The 17,638-nt window shown below is 24.1% G+C and overlaps 1 protein-coding gene and 1 long non-coding RNA gene across 3 annotated transcripts in view; one reads left to right on the top strand and one right to left on the bottom strand.

Moving 5' to 3' along the window:
- LOC122852397 (sister chromatid cohesion protein DCC1) overlaps nt 1–10,340 on the top strand; it is a 61,626-nt gene extending 51,286 nt beyond the window's left edge. For both annotated transcript variants that reach the window (XM_044152173.1, XM_044152170.1), the window contains exon 12: nt 9,966–10,340. The gene's annotated coding sequence lies outside the window, so the exon portion shown is untranslated. The remainder of the gene's footprint in view (nt 1–9,965) is intronic.
- A 5,001-nt stretch (nt 10,341–15,341) lies between these two features.
- The window catches only part of LOC122852411, a 147,927-nt gene continuing 145,630 nt past the window's right edge, over nt 15,342–17,638 (bottom strand). Inside the window, exon 10 of the long non-coding RNA XR_006373815.1 lies at nt 15,342–15,434. This is a non-coding gene — a long non-coding RNA (uncharacterized LOC122852411). The remainder of the gene's footprint in view (nt 15,435–17,638) is intronic.

Raw genomic sequence — 17,638 nt, forward strand, 5'->3', positions numbered from 1 at the left:
AGAGAGAAAATGGTCTGTTATACTTCTGTTTATATATATATATATATGTGAAGCTAGTGGTTATATGATAGTCAAGAAGATGTCTGACTGTATATATCAACGTTGACTTGGAACCATCTTCCGCCAGCTGGTTTCCGTCACTCATTCCAGCGGTGTTTAGCTTCTTTGATCTGTTCTCTCTTTTATAAGTTGATGCTTGCACTCACTATAACATATTTTCATCTCACTATTTTATTTATATTTTTTTTATATTCTAGTGTATGTTGATGCTGCTGTTTATATTACATGTCTGTCGTGCACTTTAAATGTTTGTCCTTCGTGATAAGACAGGATCTCGTTAAGTTACATTTTAAACTACGTTTTAAACGAGAATATATATTCTTTTTTTTATTCTTTTACTTGTAAGAAAAAGTTGAGCCAAATCTAAACTGCCAATCTCGCGCACTTGAGTTGGTGCGTGCGTTGCTCTTGTCAACATTTTAAAATGCTTTTTTTTTCTGAGATTACTACATCACTTATAATGCCATGGTTTTTTTTTTAATTGAACATAACTGCAAGCTCATATTAAAGAGCTGTAATTTAAATGTAAAATATACTTTGAAAATATATATATAAATTTAGATTGTATTATTATATATTTATATCAATTTGTGTGTTTTTTATTGTAGAAATAATACATGTGACATTTGATCATTGGTTGTTGATGATTGACAGTTTTATATTATTAGTTGAAAATCGTAATACAAGTCATGTACACATATGGTTGATGTCATGTCATTCGTCAGTCATCACTGACTATACAATTAGGGTCAAACTTTTGACAGCCACTTAGCGTAATGACGTGTTGTTTTTGATGTGTGGCTGTGTTTAGTTTCAAGTTTCTCATTCTTTTTTTTTTTACATGCATATAAATATAGTATCTTGGCTTATTTATATGCAAATAAAATTTACATAATTTTTTGGTCATTGTATATAACATCAACTTAGTATATCAAAGAATAATTTTTTTTTATTTTTATTTTAAAATTTGTATAAAGAAAATTTATGATAAATTGCAAATATATATTATCTTTTGAATGCTTGAAAGCAAGTTTTCAACTGAAAATAGATATTTCTAAACGATATAGATTTATTGGATGCTTTACACAGCGGTCTATCGAGCATAAGCTAAGTCCAACAGGCGATCGTTCATCCAACATCGTAAACATGCCAACAGACATAAATGTGCTTGGCTATATATTTTTTTTTTTTAGGTAGCATGCCAGGAAATTTGTGGGAAATCGAACTCTGTCGTTTCAAACTGTTTGTAAATTTCTATATATTTTTTATTTCCTCACAATCTTTTGGTTTTTTATTTTCATTTTCATTTTTTTTTTTTTCTCATTGAGAGTGTATATACATATACAACAAGGCTTCAGGGTGTACACATGAATAAAGAAGATAGGCGTGTGTCAGGTTTCTCCGTCACGGCTGCCACTCGTCGCCCACGAGCGCTTATAAAGATTCACTTGGCTGGGGCGGAATGTAGATACGACCTGTCAGAATAACGTGAAGCATACGCGAGAAAACGTCCAACGTATATCAACACACATATGTGTATCGTATCTGATAATCCATAAAATACAGCTCCACAAAAAAAAATCATAAATTAAAATGAACATTTAAAACATTTTAATAAAATAAAAAAAATTTACAATCATATTTTATTCATTTTTTTTTTCTTTTTATTTTCTGGCAAAAAGTGCAGCTGCTTAAACGCCCACATTTTGATTTCCACTTGGATGAAGTTAACGTATTCGTATATATAGTTGCGGAAAATAGCTACAATCATGCGATCAAGTGTACAGAGAAAAAGAGCATGTGTATATATGTTAGCATACTTTTGTCATTATTACTTTTTTTTTTTTTATACTTTTCTTTTTTCATTGTCAACCACGACGACATTAACGACTTGAACAATGTATTTGTCCCAAGTGTGCGTATAAAACGTTTGAAAAGAGATGCTGTTTTTTTTTTTTTAAACTTTTTTGGGGGGTGAAATATATAACTATACGTACAGAGTATCTTGCGACACAAAATCCTCAACCTCATGAATCTCATAGTGAACATACACAGCCAGTAGCAATTTACAAACGTTATGTACTTTATACGTATATATTTTGAGTTCAACGATCTGTCCTTTTCATCTTTCTTGTGGATGAGGAGGACTCATCTGGCAAACGACCTTTTTCTCTTTAACATCATGAAAACGATTTATTTTTGTGAGAAATAAATTTTATGAGCACAAATGCAAAACATTACTGTGAGTTACACTGTATACAATCATTTTGTAATTTTATATTTTGTTGTTTTTCAACTATTTTGAAATTATCCAAATGTTTATTTCTGTGTTTTAAAGTCAAGAGTTTTTTGACTACATAAGTATAGGCTTTTTATCATAAATAAATAAATCCACAAAGACGAGAAAATATAAATATATATATCTGGTTTTTTCGAGCTGGAGAATAGTTTTAAACAAGGTCCTTGGAAATGTCAGATAAATATATAAAATTTCTGATTTCTTTTTTTTTTTCATGGTGATAGAAAACATCTGGAAATAGCAGGATGAAATATCTCTATCATAAAGTAATTACTTAAAAAAATATACCAACAGTAAATTATTTAATATAAAAATAATAATTAACTAATTGTATTTCTATTGAAAATATTTTTCGACAAATTAGATTTATAAATTATTATCAAAAGATGAAATGATAAATAACAAAAAAAAAAAAAAACCCTGCACTTTGTTGATATAAATCTTTGATGATTTGGGTTCTATTTTAGCCAAGACCTCCAACTGGTAACCCATAACAAACAAAAACTGCTCGGCTTGTTTCATGTTCACAGTTGGAACCAGATCGTTTCACAAGATCATTGTAAAATGTCTGCGAGGTGTGCATATTTTTTTTTTCCACCACTATTGTCAAATAATAACATGAAAAAAAAAGACAAAAAAAATTGAATAAAAAATAGAAAAAAAATTTATAATGTATAAAATGAAAAAAAGAAAAAATCTCACGGATTTTTTTAAGCATCTATTTTTTTTATTCTTTGGTTTTTTTTTTTTTTTAATTTTACTCAACACTGCGGGAGTTCAAGCAAAACCCGAAGGCACACTTCATCGAGACGACAGGATCGCCTTGCAAGGTGACGTAATCTGGCACTTAGTGTTGAATTTACTATCTTTCTGTCTTTTTTATTTTCTTGCTTGCTTGCCACATCGCCGTCGTCGTTGTCGTCGTCATTTCATCCCTCCTGTCATGCTGCCCCGCGGGATGTCTGGCACCTAACTCACTTTACCCATAAGATGTAACAACTATCTCGTATAGTTTTTTTTTTTTTTTTATTTCATTCATTCCATGTGAATGTCTGGAAATCTTAACCAGAGAAGGATGAGATTCTTTTAGTTTCATTATATTTATTTGGTAAAACTTTTGAAATGCTTTCCATCTTTCGTCCGGTTCCACTTACTGAACATGATTCAACCGACGACCCTACTTTGTACATCCTATACTCATAGTGACTATATATTATTCGCAATCATCATGCACGCATGTCTTCTCTTTTGCTGTCATCAATATGAGATAAACCTCCGGATGTCGCGGGTTTTTTTTCACCGACAAAAAAAAAAAAAAAGATAAAAACGCATGTATAGTCGATAAATTTAAAAAATCATAATCTTATTTATAGTTATTTTTCATGTTTAATTCTCAAAATTTATTATACAATTTTTATTCACCCATTGCTAAAAGAATCACTTGAAAAACGTAGCAGGGATCATAAATTTTTAATTCATAAAATGTTTTATTTAAATATCTTCAACCCAAATGATACATTCATATATTTAACAATAAGAGTATAATTAAATTTGTGCGCTCTTTGTTGAAAAATTATTCTAAATTTTATTTATAAATATGTTTGCATAAAAATTTTTTAATACAAACACACATTTATTTTTTGTTAATTTATTTAATTTTTATTATTTTCTTTCGTTTTATTCATTTATTTTCTATTTATTTATTTATATATACAAAACAGAGTCTTGCACAAACATCAAATATATTTTTTAAAAGTCTATTGTAACACTTAATAATATTCGAATCAGACAACAATCAAATGGACAAGATATTATTATGAGTATAAAATACGTGAAAAGCATATTAATGATGTTGACATTTTAACAATACATATATAAAAATATAATAAAATTAAATTAAATAGAAAATTAAATATATAAATGTATGATTTTTGAATTTTAAATATGTCGTTTTTACATAGTTAACGTTTACACAAACATAATTAGAAATAACTTTTAATTATTTTGTCGATATTATCACAACTATCATCAGGTTAAAATTTTAATAATCATATTTTTTTTTCCCTTTTATTTATAATCGTTTAAGTATGTTTCAAAATAAAAGTACTAATTATAGTAACATCGAAGGGTAATTTTAATGTCATTTAATATTTTTTTTAAACTCAGTTAAAGTCTCTCACGGTATGTACATCATATATATACTTAAAACGAAAAATATAAAATATATATTGTCAGGGGAAAAAATATACACCTATATTAGGGGAAGAAAAAATTATATTTAAAAAAAAAAAATATACGAAAGAATGAAACATATATAATAAAATAGCACGTTAATTATTTTTTTATTGCTACCGAGTGCAGAACAAATTTCTACGAAACGATTTCTCGCTTTATTATAATCATCATTATCGTTAAGTACTGGTATCAGAGTAGTGAACCCGCCTGATTGTCTCCTCTTTATATACCTCTCCAATTACTTTAATATCCACCTTTACGCATCAAAAAAATTTAAAAAAAGAAATATCTAAAATTATTATTTTAGAAACTGATATTCATCATTTTTGCCCCTTTAGACAATTACTTTTTTAATATTAAAAATTGATTGTTAGAATATCCTTCAGTGAATGATAATATTATAACGACCTGCATTAAATAATTAAATGAAGAATAAAAAAAAAAAAAATAAGATAAAATATAAATTTAAAAAAGGGAATTAATTGTCAATATACATCATGGTTATAATAATATTATTATATAAATTTAATAATTTTATATAAAAAGATGATATTATTTGAAATTTCGATTATACTTAAAATAATTATTATAACAATAAATGATGGGTAATTTATTATTGATTGAGATTAAAAAATACGTGAAAATATAAATTGAAAAATATATATATCGATGTGAAACATGATTATTTTATTGGTGTAGACGTGGTTATGACAGGTGTCAAGCACGGAAGGTAGAAAATGAGACAGTACGAGGGGTTTTGTATTGTCAAAGTGTACATGAATGGGGTTGAATTGTTGTATATCTATATATTTATAAATATAAAATGTGATGTGAATATAGTACGAATAAATAAAGCTATCTCAACGGACGTTTATCATTTGCTATACAAACGGTACGTAAATTTGCCTGCCATATATACAAATGCACGGTCTCTTCCTGCCTAGGGCCACCCCCATCTGTTTCAAGTCGATAAGAGTTCTGTTGTTCATATACATGCATTTCCAGATTTTACCAAAAACATAATGCAATTTTTATATAAATATATTTATTTAATTTAATATTAATATATATATCTTTTACTTTCGTATAATTTCCAAAGTATAATTATGATAATTTTAAATTCATAAATAATTTTTTGTTTTTACATATATTTAAATCTAAAATACGGTTAAGTAAATTAAAATTTCTATTTTAGCTTTTTTATTTTTCATATATGTATTTAAATCAAAAATTATTATAACTATAAAAATTTTTTTTTTTTTTATAAATATTTATAGATATTTTTTTTTTTTTTTTCGTTTTAAATTTTTAACAAAAAGACATAAAATATAGAAATTTATTCTCAAGCTATATACAATCAGAAAAAATAAAAAAAAACAAAACATAAAGTCTTTAAAAAAGCATAATCTTACAGTTAAAATAATATGTACATCTTGAGTCAACAATATTTTATTACAAAAGTAAATATTTTAAAATGTGTGTATTTTTTAAAAAACATTAAAAGATGCGCGTTATTTTTGCTTTTATATTATTATTATTTATTCATTTATTTTTAATTTTTTTGCTCTTCTCGTCATTTTAAAATAATTTAATACACACAACGAAGAGAGAAAAATGCATTACACCCATTCTGACTTGATTTAATCGGCTGTAAAGACAATTTATTAGTTTGTTGTTTATTACTAAATAAAATAAACAAGAATTTGTGTTGGTGTATATATATTGCATCAATATATACTAAACGCGCACACAGTTCAAAGACCAGAAGCACTTTCTTCTTCTTTTTTTTTTATCTTCAACTTTTTAAAATTTCATTTATTATTATTTTATTATATTTATTTATTTTATTTATGAACATTTAAAATTGTATATGTATGTGTGACTAAATTAGTGAGTGTATTTTTTTTTTTTTTTTATAGTATATATATATATTATCAAATGGCATTTTGAAATGTATATTATTGCTATATGGAGGGTTGTCATTTCTTTTGGTGTTTTTGCTTTTTAAAGATATCGTTGACTGTCAGTTTGTTGCCATTAAATTTACATATGATTATACGATTGGTCGTATAATCGGTGGTAAATCGAGTCACTGACTTAAAATCCTTTTGAATTTTTATATATCGTAATATATACTGACAAAACTAATGGACACGTTCATCGATCAGAAACATGATACTGAATGATGCTATTTCGGCATTGAATAAAAAGAATTTATTTTTAAAATTTCTTGTTAATATTTAATTGAAATTTTATCAAGTTTTTTATACAAGTGTGAGAATACACAGATTTTTAATATTGGCGAATTAATATTTATATATTTCTTTATTGACAAATATATTTTTATTACAAATTATTTCGAGTATCAATTTATTAAATCTTTATCAATGTCACGTATCAAATCGATCATGCCATACTTTTAATTTTTGTTATTGTATATTATTTATAATTAAAAAAAAAATAATAATTTATTAAATATTTTAATTACACTTTTTTTCTCTTCTAAACATAAATTATTTTAATTTTATAATTTATATAAATTTAAATTTTTTTTATTTGTTTATATGCCTAATTAACAAAAACCATAAACTTTAAATAATTAATTAAATTTATTTTCATAGTTAAATAACTATAAAAAAAATATAATATATAATTAAATTTAATTTTAAAAATAATTATATGATTATATTATAGTATTTTAAATTTTATAAAAATTTTAATGATAAAAAAAATTTAATTATATTTTTTTTAATAAAAATTTAAATGACAAGCGATTGTATAATTTATGAAAATTTAACATTTATAGTAAGATTATAAGCAATTAATCTGACATCAAGTTTTGAATATAAACATAAATGGACATCCGACAGTTTTCTTTTACGCCATGTCATTCTTGACAGAAAATTTACCACACACGTCAATTAACAAATGCACAGTTAAAATCTTACTTAAAAATATACAAATATTTCTGAGTCATATATTTTTTTTGCTTTCAACTTGTCCATTATATTTATATACACTTGCTTGTCTTATTTTAGCTTTTTCATAATGAAGTTTTAGCTCACACATAACACACCCCATCACTCCTTATTCATCGTTGTTATCTTGAAGAATTACGGTAGATATTGCTGTCAAGGATTGCTTGGTTGAATGCTCGTAAATGCCGGAGTCTCGATTAGCAACCGATTAGACCCGTCATGCTGCTCGTTAAATAGATACAAAACTCCATACGATTGCCTATGAATTATGCCAACTTATACATATCTCTTTCCTTTTTTTTATTCGTCATTATGTTTTTTAAAAATTATTTATTTATATTTATTTTAATCCACATGACAAAATGATAAGAAATAATAAAAAATAAAAATAATGGTGGCTTTCAAAGTTTATCTAATTTATTGATGATAATTGCACATGATATTCATATAACCGACTTCGACACTGCTTTATAATTGAGGAATAAATTATTAAAGTAAAATTTTTAAATATAAAAAATAATGACAGACCAAGGAAAACTGATAACTAAATAATTACTTTGAGGCAATTATATACCGCTTTCATTAATAATTGAAAACTTTATAAAATGACTAGTCAATATAAATTGATAATTTAATGATAATAATCAATATATGTGAATATTTTAATTTATTCTGAGAATTTAAATGTGTTTTTTATTTGTTAATTTAAAAGTGTATACAAAATGTATATGAAAAGATGAAAAAAAAAAAAAAAAAAGTTTATATTAATTAAGAGTGTGAACCAATCATGAGTGACAAAGCGAGTAAAATAATTATCAATACAAATTATTATTAGTTGTTAATTGTAATAGCTAGTTTTAACTTGTTGATATATTTATTGTTTTTTTATTTTTTGTATAATATTCTATCAATTTAATTTTCAATTTTAATTGAGCTTGAGTATTAATTGTAATTTATTTTTATTACAAGGTGTATTTATACTGTACATCATCATAATTATTATCATCATCATCATCTACAGGTATTTACAAATGTGAATAACACAACAACATTGCTCAATTATTGTTAATTTTATAATTGCGCTAGAATTGTATTTATTTTTCTTGTATCTTTTCTCACATTGACTCATTGTATTATTTTTTTTTTTTTTTGTGATTTGAATTTTATATGTATGAACTTTTTTATAACAACTACGTTGAGTTACTTCTTTAATGCTTCAAAATGTTGGTATTCCAATGCACAACGGTCGGCAAGTAACGAACCTTGTTACGTTGAAATTTATCCAGAGAACAATTACATGAATAAGTTGGAAGTAAAAGCTCAATGCTTCCGCGCACGAGCAAACATTTATATATTGAAGTTGGTGTATTAACGGTACGTGATGATGATGATGAAGAAGAGAATGAGATGAATGAGGAAGACTATCATGTTGACTACCAGCAATATCCATTATTTAGTATATATACTCTTTTTTAGTCTTAAGGCAAGACTATCAAAGTATTTATCAACGTAAACACGTTCATAATTATTAAACTAATTGGTTAGAGTATATACATTTCTTTTTTTAATTTACCTTGAATATAATTTCATATAAATTTTTCTTTTTAAATATTTAAAAATTAATAAAATATTATTTTAAAGTCTATGGTCTACTTCAAGGTGGTCAAAATATATTTATATTCAGAAAATTAATATCGAAAAAATATTCCAATTACATATACTTATATATTTCGAAATGTATATTTATAGTTTTTAAAAATTAATTCTAATTGGAATTTCAATTAAATTTAAATAGAACGACTATTGAAAATACTTAATTTTTAATTTTTCTACTTTTAGTTAATGGAATTTGATTTTTTTATTCTTATAAAATTGAAATGTCTCATTGAAATTATTTTTTAAAAATTATTTAAATAAATCAACTAGTTTAAAATATATTATTTTTCTTTATTAAATAACTCATGAATTTTAGAAATTAATATAAATGCTCTCATTATAATAAATGAAGCAAAAAATAGTTGATTGGTTTTATGAATTTTTTTTTGTAAAATAATATATTTTAAATTTTTCTTTCAACGGTATTAAAATTTTTTTAAATTTTATATTATTTATGCGTTCATGTATATGGATATATTATTTATTTATTTTTTGTATATAAAAATATATTTTATAATGCAATTTTTACGAGCAAGTCGTAAAGCCTTAATGAATTGAGATTCGAGGTGGTTGAATAAAGCATGCATGAAAGGTGTTTAATTTAAAGATGAAATATGAAACCGGTTGAGAAGCCACATGCATATATATATATATTTATCGAATAAATTTGCAATAGGATTGCTTTGTGTATATTTAATGGCTTCTAACGCTCTCTTGTCACTGTTTTCTTGTTTTAGCTGCTGCTTATTCACTTGGATTTAATGCTGTCCGTTAAACGATAGAATCCAACAAAGTGACAGTCTAGTTGGACAGAGATTAAGTGTGATTCTTGGTGGGTTTGACATGGCCGCACGCATTTCCCGGTCATATATCCGAGCTTTGCTTTCGAAAGGATGAAGAAAAAGGTAGAAGACTGATAATGAATTCTCTTTATATGAAGAAGACAGATGTCATCTGTTTTCCAGGCATTTGATTAGTTAACTATGTTGATAAGTTAACATACAATTGTCAATAAGGGAACGATAAATTTTTTTTTCTCAGTCAACGTTATACTATATGTATTTCTTCCTTTCATCGTTGTCAAAGCAATAAATGAATTTTCTTTATCAATATCTCAATGTTTTTCTCTGTTGTTAATAACTACAACAAATTTATTTGTTTTCCAATATTCCTGTGACAGGTTTATTTATTTTTATTTTTTAATTGAGAAAAGTTCTTGGAATGAATACATATAAGTAATAAAATATATAGAATACCTCTTTGCTAGTTCTATGTTCCTGTGAAAAATCCGAATTTTTTTAAGGAATAGAATTATAAATATGAAATACCTCTTTGCTAGTTCTATGTTCCTGTTAAAAATCCTCCTTTTTTCAAGAAAAAAAATGAGAAATAATGAAATAATTAGGGAATTATAAATTAGAGAAGATAAGTTATAAATTAAATGGAATACCTCTTTGCTAGTTCTATGTTCCTGTTAAAAAACCTTATTTTTTCAAGAAGAAAAATTTAAATAAACAGAATAATTAAGGAATTATAAATTAGAGGAGGTAAGTTATAAATCATATGAAATACCTCTTTGCTAGTTCTATGTTCCTGTTAAAAAACCTTATTTTTTCAAGAAAAAAAATTAAATATAATAGAATAATCAGGGAATTATAATATAGAGGAGATAAGTTATAAATTATATGAAATACCTCTTTGCTAGTTCTATGTTCCTGTTAAAAATCCTCATTTTTTCAAGAAAAAAAATTAAAAATAATTAAATTATTAGGGAATTATAAATTAGAGGAGATAAGTTATAAATTATATGAAATACCTCTTTGCTAGTTCTATGTTCCTGTTAAAAATCCTCATTTTTTCAAGAAAAAAAATTAAAAATAACAGAATAATTAGGGAATTATAAATTAGAGGAGATAAACTATAAATTATATGAAATACCTCTTTGCTAGTTCTATGTTCCTGTTAAAAATCATCATTTTTTCAAGAAAAAAAATTGAAAATAATGAAATAATTAGGGAATTATAAATTAGAGGAGATAAACTATAAATTATATAAAATACCTCTTTGCTAGTTCTATGTTCCTGTTAAAAATCATCATTTTTTCAAGAAAAAAAATTGAAAATAATTAAATTATTAGGGAATTATAAATTAGAGGAGATAAGTTATAAATTATATGAAATACCTCTTTGCTAGTTCTATGTTCCTGTTAAAAATCCTCATTTTTTCATGAAAAAAATTTAAAGATAATTAAATAATTAAGGAATTATAAATTAGAGGAGGTAAGTTATAAATTATATGAAATACCTCTTTGCTAGTTCTATGTTCCTGTTAAAAATCCTCATTTTTTCAAGAAAAAAAATTAAAAATAATTAAATTATTAGGGAATTATAAATTAGAGGAGATAAGTTATAAATTATATGAAATACCTCTTTGCTAGTTCTATGTTCCTGTTAAAAATCCTTATTTTTTCAAGAAAAAAAATTAAATATAATAGAATAATTAGGGAATTATAATATAGAGGAGATAAGTTATAAATTATATGAAATACCTCTTTGCTAGTTCTATGTTCCTGTTAAAAATCCTCATTTTTTCAAGAAAAAAAATTAAAAATAATTAAATAATTAGGGAATTATAAATTAGAGGAGATAAGTTCCAAATTATATGAAATACCTCTTTGCTAGTTCTATGTTCCTGTTAAAAATCCTCATTTTTTCAAGAAAAAAAATTAAATATAATAGAATAATTAGGGAATTATAAATTAGAGGAGGTAAGTTTCAAATTATATGAAATACCTCTTTGCTAATTCTATGTTCCTGTTAAAAATCCTCCTTTTTCAAGAAAAAAAATTAAAAATAACAGAATAATTAGGAAATTATAAATTAGAGGAGATGAGTTATAAATTATATGAAATACCTCTTTGCTAGTTCTATGTTCCTGTTAAAAATCCTCATTTTTTCAAGAAAAAAAATTAAAAATAATTAAATAATTAGGGAATTATAAATTAGAGGAGATAAGTTTCAAATTATATAAAATACCTCTTTGCTAGTTTTATGTTCCTGTTAAAAATCCTTATTTTTTCAGGAAAAAAATTTGAAAATATTGAAATAAGTAGGGAATTATAAATTAGAGGAGATAAGTTCCAAATTATATAAAATACCTCTTTGCTAGTTCTATGTTCCTGTTAAAAATCCTTATTTTTTCAGGAAAAAAAATTGAAAATATTGAAATAAGTAGGGAATTATAAATTAGAGGAGATAAGTTATAAATTATATGAAATACCTCTTTGCTAGTTCTATGTTCCTGTTAAAAATCCTCATTTTTTCAAGAAAAAAAATTAAAAATAATTAAATAATTAGGAAATTATAAATTAGAGGAGATAAGTTCCAAATTATATGAAATACCTCTTTGCTAGTTCTATGTTCCTGTTAAAAATCCTTATGTTTTCAGGAAAAAAAATTGAAAATATTGAAATAATTAGGGAATTATAATATAGAGGAGATAAGTTATAAATTATATGAAATACCTCTTTGATAGTTCTATGTTCCTGTTAAAAATCCTCATTTTTTCAAGAAAAAAAATTACATATAATAGAATAATTAAGGAATTATAAATTAGAGGAGGTAAGTTATAAATTATATGAATACCTCTTCGATAGTTCTATGTTCCTGTTAAAAATCCTCATTTTTTCAAGAAAAAAATTTAAAGATAATTAAATAATTAAGGAATTATAAATTAGAGGAGGTAAGTTATAAATCATATGAAATACCTCTTTGCTAGTTCTATGTTCCTGTTAAAAATCCTCATTTTTTCAAGAAAAAAAATTAAAAATAATTAAATAATTAGGAAATTATAAATTAGAGGAGATAAGTTCCAAATTATATGAAATACCTCTTTGCTAGTTCTGTGTTTCTGTTAAAAATCCTTATTTTTTCAAGAAAAAAAAGTAAAAATAACAGAATAATTAGGGAATTATAAATTAGCGGAGATAAGTTATAATTTTTATGAAATACCTCTTTGCTAGTTCTAAGTTCCTGTTAAAAATCCTTATTTTTTCAGGAAAAAAATTAAAAATAATTAAATAATTAGGGAATTATAAATTAGAGGAGATAAACTATAAATTATATAAAATACCTCTTTGCTAGTTCTATGTTCCTGTTAAAAATCCTCATTTTTTCAAGAAAAAAAATTAAATAAAATAGAATAATTAGGGAATCATAAATTAGAGGAGATAAGTTCCAAATTATATGAAATACCTCTTTGATAGTCCTGTGTTCCTGTTAAAAATCCTCATTTTTTCAAAAAAAAAATTTAAAGATGATAGAATAATTAGGAAATTCTAAATTAGAGGATATAAGTTCCAAATTATATAAAATACCTCTTTGCTAGTTCTATGTTCCTGTTAAAAATCCTCATTTTTTCAAGAAAAAAAATTAAAAATAATTAAATAATTAGGGAATCATAAATTAGAGGAGATAAGTTATAAATTATATGAAATACCTCTTTGCTAGTTCTATGTTCCTGTTAAAAATCCTTATTTTTTCAAGAAAAAAAATTAAATATAATAGAATAATTCGGGAATTATAAATTAGAGGAGGTAAGTTATAAATTTTATGAAATACCTCTTTGCTAGTTCTATGTTCCTGTTAAAAATCCTCCTTTTTCAAGAAAAAAAATTAAAAATTAAAAATAACAGAATAATTAGGAAATTATAAATTAGAGGAGATAAGTTCCAAATTATATAAAATACCTCTTTGCTAGTTCTATGCTCCTGTTAAAAATCCTTATTTTTTCAGGAAAAAAAATTGAAAATATTGAAATAATTAGGGAATTATAAATTAGAGGAGATAAGTTTCAAATTATATAAAATACCTCTTTGCTAGTTCTATGTTCCTGTTAAAAATCCTTATGTTTTCAGGAAAAAAAATTGAAAATATTGAAATAATTAGGGAATTATAATATAGAGGAGATAAGTTATAAATTATATGAAATACCTCTTTGATAGTTCTATGTTCCTGTTAAAAATCCTCATTTTTTCAAGAAAAAAAATTACATATAATAGAATAATTAAGGAATTATAAATTAGAGGAGGTAAGTTATAAATTATATGAAATACCTCTTGAAGTTTATGTTCAAATCAAAATTTTTTCAAGAAAAAAAATTAAAGATAATAGAATAATTAGGGAATTATAATATAGAGGAGGTAAGTTATAAATTATATGAATACCTCTTCGATAGTTCTATGTTCCTGTTAAAAATCCTCATTTTTTCTAGGAACATAGAACTAGCAAAGAGGTATTTCATATAATTTATAACTTATCTCCTCTAATTTATAATTCCCTAATTATTCTATTATTTTTAATTTTTTTTCTTGAAAAAATAAGAATTTTTAACAGGAACATAGAACTAGCAAAGAGGTTTTTCATATAATTTATAACTCATCTCCTCTAATTTATAACTCCTTCATTATTTTATCGTTTATAATTATTTTTTTTTTCAATAACGATTTTTAACGAAAATATAGAACTAGCAAAGAAGTATTTAATACATTTTATCAATCATTTATTTCTAAGCAAAAATTCTGAATTCAATTAATTAATTATTTTTCTTTAAGGGACGAATTATAAAATATTCAGTATCTCTTCGCTAGTCCTATAATGCTTATACAAATTTGTAATTTTTATGCAAAATTAAAAGGTTAATTTTTGCAGGTTAAGGCGGGATTTAAAGTAAACAAAGTAAACTTACTAAATTATCAAATATCTTCTTGATCATCCTATATTCTTGTTACTGAATTGTCTTTGATGATTTTAACGGTAATTTCAAAAATAATTAGGGCAACACATTTTTAAATGCCAAAAACATCTTATTTTCCCTTATTGAATAATTGAAGTGAATAGTACAAGTTTTGAAGGACCAATGTATGATGAAGCTGTATATATATGTAATAAAACAAATAAAAGAATAAGTCACATTAAACTTAGAACGTTAATCCGTTTATTAATTTATTATAAATCATTCTTTAAGTTCTCTGTAAATAATTTATCATTTCTTATTATATATTAATTCATTTCATTTAACGATGAATATTAATTCTTTTTTTGAGAATTAGTAATACAATTCTGAATTCATCGGAGGCATAGAAGGAGTGCTTATTCTGTATCATCAGGAACAACTGCAATGGATGGATATATATATATGTTGTCCTCCTAGAAACAAGTAAAGAGTATTTACACAATTACTTGGTGATTATAGAACACGACGATTGACTATTATAGAATTTGCAAACATAAAAATTAGAATAATAAGATAAAAATTTTAATAAATCAACATAATTATAATGTAATAATATTTCTACTATTAGAAAATTATTCATTAGCTGAATTCAAATTCTATTTAACAATAGTTAAAAAAAAACTATCATGAATAAAGTATTCGACAGATAGTGTTCATCTATTTGTGTGACTATGTGCAATGTCTATATTGTATCTAGACTTTTTTATTTCAGATATTTTATTCAATTAAGAAATAATCGAAGCCTTCCATTACTCCTTTCGTTTTTGAGAAATTTCTTTAAAAAATCTCGACATATTTCGATAAATATTGAAATGTATATATGCTAAATTTAGAGTCGATCAGTCGAATAGTTTCGAAGATTATATCGAGCAAATCGTAAAAGATACAACATAACTTTCAAATATTATTTGGAAATAATATTTTCACAACTTATCTTATTTGTTTCTTTAAAATTTATATCTCGGAATAAAAAAAAATTTAATAAATTAACTTATGGCTTTTTTCCAAGTATCGAAAATAACATTTTGTTTCATTATAAATTTTTTTTGATTTTTTATAATTTTGATATAATACAAAACAGTTAAATTTATTGTTAATTGAGTTTGCCAGAAAAAAAAAAAAATCATCGCCGACATCGAGATTAGCAAAATTTTATGACTCATATTATTTCCGTTTTACAATTTATATGAATAGTTGAATTTAAATTGTATGTTTTGTAAGTTTGTTTTAAATTCTCTCTCACGTAAATACCTATATTTTTTTATTTAATGATAAAAATATTTTTAAAAATATCATCCTGTTATTTAAAAAAAAGTAGTCAAATAAAAAATATAATTCCTATAATAAAATAAATAATAATAAAACAAAAAAATACATATAATATAAAATGAAACAAAGTCAAAGAGTTTGAAAAATATGACAGACTTTATTGGCTACCGTCCGTCCGCTTTATTTTATTTTTTTTTGTTTTTATATTATTATATATACCTTATAACATCACTTGATATATACTGTGACTAACTCAACTTTTCATCTCATGCCAAGCACGTATAGTCGATGAAATATTTTGCGCGACGACGCAGGAAATATCCTCACGCCGTGTTACATAGCAAAGTTGGAGAATTCATTTACCGTGTCGAGTGAGTGGCTTTCAACATACACGAATGAATCCCGATAAGTGAGCTCCTACAAAGTATTTTTTCATTGACCTTTTCATGCATTAATTTTTTTTTTTTTTTATTTTTCTTTTTTTTATTCTTGTTTTAACACGAAAAAAAAAAAAAAAAGAAAAAAGAAAATGACATATTATAAATGGCTATGTTGAAAGTAAATTATTATTTTATATATTTATAGAAATTTATCATCAGTAAATTTTTCATATAAATTCATTTAAAAGTATTATATAATTCATTCAATATCTTTAAATTAAATTGATGTCAATTAATTTTTTTCTATGTCAATTACAAGTATAATTTTCTATTAAAAAATATGAAATATTTTATTAACAAAAAAGAAAAAAACAATAAAAAGAATTCATACAGATTAAAAGAAAATAAATTAATTTATTTTATACTACTTGAAAGTATTACATGAAATTGTATTACTGATACAATGTGATTGAAAAAGCCCCTGATAATCTACTGAACAATTTTCAGAGGGATGAAATAAGCACGTGAGATTCAATATCACCCCATGTATATATCTGGTCAGGTTTTAGATGTTATAAGCCTAATAAATGTGTGTGTGTGTGAGTGTGTGTATATATTTATACAAGTGTAAATGTATACATATAACATACACATATCTATTTCTTATATTTTACTGTTTTTTAGAGACTCTGTTCAGAGTGCACGTCGTACGTTATAAATAATTTGCACGACGTTGACTGAGTGAAACGTGCTTATTGTTTCCGCTCGTTGTACGATTCACCATGATATACTGTATAAACTGACATTCTTGTAGTTCTATTTTAAGATATTACTTGGTATGTTTTTTCTTAAATTTACCATGTACTTTTTATCGACTTTTTTTTTTATTTGACATATTAAATTTGAAAAATTGATTATGAAAAATGTGAAATTTAATTTTTTCAATTTTTAAACTGCCATAAAAAAAA

Source organism: Aphidius gifuensis, linkage group LG3 (genome assembly GCF_014905175.1).
Source record: "Aphidius gifuensis isolate YNYX2018 linkage group LG3, ASM1490517v1, whole genome shotgun sequence".
Lineage (NCBI taxonomy): Eukaryota > Metazoa > Arthropoda > Insecta > Hymenoptera > Braconidae > Aphidius > Aphidius gifuensis.